The sequence below is a fragment of the Dipodomys merriami genome, unplaced genomic scaffold (genome assembly GCF_024711535.1).
Source record: "Dipodomys merriami isolate MVZ:Mamm:240054 unplaced genomic scaffold, mDipMer1.0.p SCAF_211, whole genome shotgun sequence".
NCBI classification, from domain to species: Eukaryota; Metazoa; Chordata; class Mammalia; order Rodentia; family Heteromyidae; genus Dipodomys; species Dipodomys merriami.
In genome coordinates, this window is record NW_027203505.1 from 1110567 (window position 1) to 1117814 (window position 7248).

At 33.6% G+C, this 7248-nt stretch overlaps 1 pseudogene; it reads right to left on the reverse strand.

Moving 5' to 3' along the window:
- Window positions 1-3115: 3115 nt before the first annotated feature.
- On the reverse strand, window positions 3116-3212 carry LOC138834322 (U6 spliceosomal RNA; annotated as a pseudogene).
- Between the last annotated feature and the right edge of the window lie 4036 nt (window positions 3213-7248).

A 7248-nucleotide genomic window follows, 5' to 3' on the forward strand; every position in this document is an offset into this window, starting at 1 on the left:
ACATCTTTCACAGCCTCTCCAGAATGGGCTGTAGCAACCATAACATGAGAATAAGTATTTATAGTAACATGGACAAAGGAGATTTTCCCAAATTTTGTTACATAAGTAACATCCATTTGCCACAGAACTCTAGGCTTTAAGCCTCTAGGATTAACTCCCATTTTTTGTGGATGAAAAACTTCCGGGCATGCCTCACATTCCCTTACAATTTGTCTTGCCTGTTCTCAGGACACTTGAAACATCTTTCTTAAGGCATTAGCATTCTGATGGTGTAGTCTATGACTTTCCTGAGCTTCTTCTAAAGCTGACATTACATGACTTTCCTTAGTTAATAAGTCTGCTAACTTGTTCCCTTGAGACAAAGGTACAGGGAGATTACTATGCCCCCTGATGTGTCCCACAAATGCCTTTGTCGTTCTTTGTTGTAATAGCTGTTGTAATTTTATTAATTAGTCTTTTACTTTAGAATGACCAGTAACTAGGGCTGTTTCAATGGCAGGAAACAAGGAAACCACATAGCGGGAATCTGTGTAAAGTTTAAACTCCTCTGAATAATTTTGAAAGGCTAGCAGAACTGCAATAATCTGTTGTGCAGGTACAGTTGGGTCAGAAGATATTAATGGTGGTTTTGTACTGCAATAAACCACAGACTTTCCGCTAGAAGATCCATCTGTAAAAATAGTTAATGCCCCGCCCAAAGGTTCTGTAACAAAAACCTTTGGAAATATCACAGGGGTTTCATTATAAAAGGATATTGGGGCATATGAAAGCTTATTTTACCTGTGTCAGTTAATACAGAAATTTCCAATCATCATCAAATCGTATCAAATGATCTAATTGTTTCTTATTATAAGGGATAATAATGTTAGGTATTTCTTGGCCAAATAATTCTCTAGCTCTTAATTTAGCCTTTAAAATCAAATTAGCACAAAAAAAGGGATATGAAGCAACTGTTTTTCCACGGTTATGGGAATAATGGATCCATTCTAGTATCCCATCCTGCCAAAAACATCCTGTGGGAGTAAAGCTGGTAGCCAGAATTATAAAGGACCATGTTTGTGCAATATTAATTTTCTGTATTTTAGCTGTTTTCAATGCTTTTTCTACCAATTTTATACAGGATAAGGGGGCAGGAGTTATTTTTCTGGTAGATTTAGGATTAGGGTCTCCGTCCAACATTTTCATCAAAGGATCTAATTGTCCTGTAGTTATTTTTAAACTAGGCCGAATCCAATTAATATTCCCTAATAATTTTTGGAAATCATTTAATGTTTTTCATTTATCTATTCTAATTTGTGTCTTTTGAGACATAATATAATCATGTCCAATCACTTTTCCCAGATAATTTAAAGGTCATTCATGTTGAACTTTATCAGGAGCTATTATCAAACCGAATTTTGTTAATTTTTCTACCATATCCTGTAATATTTTTTCTGTCTTTTCTCTAGTTTCATCGGCCATAAGTATATCATCCATATAATGAATAATATATGCCCCTGGATATTTTTCTCTAATTTGTTCTATAGCCCTTTTCACATATTGTTGAAATAAGGTAGGGCTGTTTTTCATGCCCTGAGGTAGCACTTTCCATTGGTACCTATTATAAGTTTGTTTAAAATTAGCCGAAGGGACACTGAAAGCAAATCTCTTGGAATCTTCTGGTTGTAATTTTATTGTAAAAAAGCAATCCTGTAAGTTTATTATTATTATGTATCTACCCTGTGGGACTGCAACAGGAGAGGGTAGACCTGGTTGAAGGGCTCCCATGTCATGCATGGTCTCATTAATGGCCCTTAGATCTTGTAATAATCTCCATTTTCCTGACTTCTTTTTTAATTACCAAAAATGGAGTATTCCATGAACTGGTAGTCTTTTCTATTCTTCCCTTGACTCAATTGTTCTTGAACTAAGTCCTGTATGGCTTGAATCTTTTCTTGAGTTAGGGGCCACTGATTAATCCATACAAGATCAACACTTTTCCATATTATTTTGTCAGCATAAAGCTGTTCCTCAGTGGCCCCTGTGAAAAATTTTGCTCCTTCGACGAGGAGTCAATTTGTCCTATTTTATTTTCATGTTTTGCATGATGTCTCTGCCCCATAAAGAAAAGGGCAAGGTGGGAATAACATAAGGTTTGAAGTGGCCTTACTGCCCTTCACATACCCATTTGAGTCTCTGAGCTGACTAAGCTACATTAGAAGCCATCCCTAATCCAATTAAGGAAGAAGTCTCTTGCACTGGCCAGGCCATAGGACAATCTTTTCCAGCTATACAGGATCTGTCAGCTCCTGTGTCTAAGAGTCCTGTCATTTGTTTTCCATTGATTTTAATGGCCTTGTAAGGCCTTTATCTGTAATTTCCTGAACCCAGGCTACAGTATCTGTGGTGCCAAACCCTCCTTTACTGTTTTGAGTCAGTGTGGGATTAAGCAAGTTTAGATATGAGAGTAAAATATTTGGGCAATCCTCTGCCCTTTATTAACTTGAATAGTCTCTTTTAGAGACCTTATCATGACCTTTATAGTGGTAGGCCTGTCTGAGTCTATTACACCTGGTAATACCTCAAAATTCTTTTTAGAGTTTGAGCCACCAGCGTACGGCAACACCAATACTTACTGTAAAAAATTCATGAATTCCGTGGAATTCTTCCAAGTGAATTGCCTGCATTGGATGTCAAAATGTATTCAAGAGTTTTTGTATACATGTATAATGATTTCTGCAGAGTTTGTGAAATTTTAATCAGAAATAATTTTAACTTATCTGTTTAAATGAATAGTACAGAAACAAAAGTATTTCTGGTGCTTGTCTGAAAAAGAATATTTTAAACTATTCTCTGTTTGTATAATTTGTCCTTTCAGATTGTATTCCATATAGAAAGTTTTAGATTCCTTTTTTTCCTAGGTCCTAATATTATTTTTCTTTGGGATAAAATGACAATGTTGTCTAATTTCAAAAGTTTTGTAAAGTTTATGGTATTTAAACGCCTTTCTGAGGTGAAGATTTAATACACTGATGTCAAACTAAATTTGATTATATGAATTACATGTGTTGTTACACTTGTTATTTTGTAATCAACTTTTTAATAACTGTTTTTCATTTCTTGCATCTGAAGAAAGAAAAATACGGAATACTTCACAAATTTTCATATCATCCTTGTGCAATTGCCATGTTAATCTCTGTATTGTAATTTGGGAATACCTGCTGCTGAAGCATGTAGTATCTCAAATTTAAGCAGTTAATGATGCAATCTTTATACAGACTTATATCTACGGTTGCCTACTTGTAATAAGGAAACTATATTGTTCCTGACAATGCTACTGATCTTATTTCCCTAAAATTCTGTGAATAGTGGAAAAAATATATTGTTCATGTTAATGCTCACATTTGCAAATTATTTTTGTCAATGACAATTTTAAGTCTTTTTCATTTGGAATTTGATCATACTTTCAATAATTTATTGCTAGGTCCAAAGGTGATGGCTTTTTCATGTACTAATTGATCCAACTGAATTAGCTTTGTGGAGCTAATGGATTCAAAGTAAGCCTTGCTTAAGAGCTACTTCTAACCTTCTGCAGTTGACATTTTCCCAAGTGAGGTCTTACTGGCACAAATGTCTACCTGACCCTTTATTCTTCTTCCATGTAGGAACAGACCAATCAGAATATCTTACCCTGACACCATAGATTGTTTTACTTGAACAAAACTAATCTTAGTTACAAGGGATCATAGAGAGATGAACAGTTCAGACATAACTGTTCAGACTAGAAGGTATTTTATCAAAATATAATTGTTTATTATATCTAACATTTCAAAAGTAACTAAAGCCAAGAAGGGGAAAAAAATTGATCATATTCATGATTACTTAATATCCTGGCCTGTCTACCATCCTACCAGGCAGGAAGTTACACTACTGCATTTCTATCACCAAATATTTTCATAGTTGCAGGAGAAGTCCAGATGTTTCTTCTCATTATTAGGCCTTAAATTGGTAATGTTTTCATCACAGTGTTTTCTCTTGCCTACAGGCTGTAAATCTACAAATAGTAAAGCTTTAGGTCCAACTCTATCAAACACTGAGGTAGAGATAATGTAATAATACTTTAAAACAGAGTTGCCTTTGATACTGTAACCACAACAGAACAATGCAAAACATGTGTCTTTTTTCTTATATTATACATAGTTATATATTTTATATTTATATGTGCTGATTTTATATTTCACACAATGAAACTTACTAGAATTAGTTGATAATTTCACAAATAAATTAAAATTTATTTATTCCAATAAATAGAATTGGAATATAAATAATTAGGTTTAAAATGTATATTAGAATATAAAAAGTATCAACGCAGTGTCTTTGGTATAAACTTGTGATACATTCAAACTGTTCTTGGTTTTCTGAATTCACATGGTAAAAAACCAATTTTGTTTTCCTCTAATCTATAAGGGATTTTACTCTGCTTCTCTGTTTATTGTTTTAATTCACTGATTGCAAACTGTTTTTCTCCATATTTCTGAAGCATTCCTACTGATTATGCCCAAATTTTTCTGATAAGATGTCTAACAAATATTATTCTTCTGCACGACCCAATGATTCCTAGGATCCCAGGTACCAGTTACTTGCATCATCAGATAACAAGAGCAAGACTTCTCACATAGGCCCATGCAACATGCAACAAAGTAATTGAAGACCCATTTCAATTTCTCATTTCCTATATTTCAGGGCCCCAGTTCCTTGAGATGCAGGATTTAGCAGTAAGCAATTGTGAAATGCAAGGCAACTTAAAATGAAAGATGAGATCACAAATTTTGAGAGTATGTACTATGATTCAAACATTCAACTTACAGATGGCCAGCCCATATCAGTGAACAAGTTTACATGGTGTCATAAGATTATTTTTAATACCCCTCCCCTATGATTAATGAAAGATTTTAGTCCAGCATAAGTGGGCCAAAAAATAGTTCCTGGAAGGATAGATCCATAATTGGTCTACAAAGATCCAGAAAAATTTACTTAGAGTTCAAATATAATTCAGAAAAACTTTGAGAAGATCCTTAGTGCTGCAAAACACTGGGACTTCACTACAACATGGCTCAGTGGTATAAAATGTCACTCTCAAACAAATGATAATCTACATTTAATCGACTGAAAGTTATTCCTTTACACATTAACTTTTTAAAATCACATACGCTAAAATAACATTTGACAAGTAGATGATACTTAGTGACATTACAAATTTTTCAAGTGTAGGGAGCAAGTTATAATAGAGTTGAATTATTTACCCAGCACTAATGCCAAACACGTTCAACCATTCATTGAAGTCTAGAAATAGTACCAACCACAATTTGTGTTTTTCAGTAGGAGCCTTCCAGAAATGTGTTAAATAGATCATCCTGCCAAATTTCAAACCAAAACGTTTGCTAATAAAGTAAATGTCATCATTTAATAAGGCACATTTTAAAATGTCACAAATAGTTGTCTTATCATATGTAATATTATGTTTTCCCTATCTGTGTAACATAGGGAGAAATATGACTTTAGGTCTTGAATATGGGTACTCATCAGAGATATGACAAACATAAAATCTGTCTTCTATTTCTATCACATTCCTATATAGGAATAAATTTTAGTTTTCTTCTTTTTCCAAAACTTACAGGTAGTAAAAAATATTATACCATGTAAAATAAAACAATCACACCACTGTACAAAGCTATTTATAGAAATTGGTAGCTAGGAGTACATTCTATGCATTTTTTAACTTTCTTTTTGACTGAAGATTAATCTTCCAAATGGATGAGAATAAAATCATGTTTAGGTGCTTCACGTCTCCAGTCTTGCAAATTGTTACTGCAGATGAATGAATTATGGAAATATAAGCTGACATCAGTTCAAGCATATGCAGAATGGAAACTCCCTGAAATGTATATAAACCTTTCAAAGTGTTAACAGACAGTTTAACAGGATTACTATCAGTAAGTTGAAAACAGAAAGAAATTATAGTAAAGACATAGAATGAATGAAAAATGAACAAGGGGCAAGTACAGCTAGAATACTCAATGTATACATATGATAAAGGAAGTGGTAAATCTGAAATAAATATTGGAGAAGCATTTGGTTGAGAATGATGGAAGGAGTGACTCTGATCCAAGAGCAATGGACAATTAGATGGATATATTTAATTGTAACACACTTGCACAACCTTTTGAAATTCAGTTTAAAAACACAACAAAAAACAAAAACACACAAAAATCACAACCAACCAGAAATCTCTAGAGAGTATGAATATTTCCTCCCAAAATTTTAAGCAGTTAATGAAGGGTAGTCTTGGGAAAAGCAAACAACGCTATCCAAAGAGAGGTTTGGGATAGGGGAGAATTTTGAACAGATTTAAATAGATTGTCTAAGGTTATAAATCACAATCACCTACATCTCCTGCAAATAGTATCTTTTTCTAGGAGTTCTCTGTCTGAACTGGATAATCCAGTCGTGAGACACACTTGATAGCTTGTGAAGATAGAATGGAAGAAACAAGATCAAGAATGCATTACTCCACTGGAGAGAAAACAATCCTCCATATTTTCTCTAATCTTTCTTCACTACTCTTTCTTCATACTTTTAAGTCAATTGATTTTGAATTATATTTTTCCTTCTTTCTTCTGGCAAAGTAATTTGTCAAAGTAATTCATTAAATATTATTTGCCATTTTCTTCTTTCATGCTGATTTATTGGCCAGGCGAGTCTATGAAACTTCCCTCTTGCACTTGGTTGCCATGAAACAACATCTATTTCAATGTGAAGAAGTCTAATGTAAAACTTTGTCTCCAGAAAACAGTCCAAGAAGCTGTGATCACAAATATTTGGCTGTATTTTTTCTCTTACCTTGAAAGTCGTCTTGTGTCTAAAGTGCCCACAAACATAAGTACTCCATCACTTTTTGGTTCAATCAATTCTAACCTAAAAGATATATTTTGCTAAGAAGATGCTTAGAGGAAACTGAAAAATACTGCACTTTTATCTTCTATGGTAAGACTCTCCTTAGATACCATATCAGGAACAATGAAGTTATTCTATGCAAAATTATTTCAATAGATTATTTTTCTCTTGGTCTTGCATTTGTTCACCAAGATGTATGGAGGAGAGTAGAGTTAAATCACCTATACCTAGAAATACAGTGACTGTTACAAAAGGTCAATTCTTCTATGTCCTTCTTCCATGTCCTCCTCTTAGCTCTTGCCTGATTTCCAATTA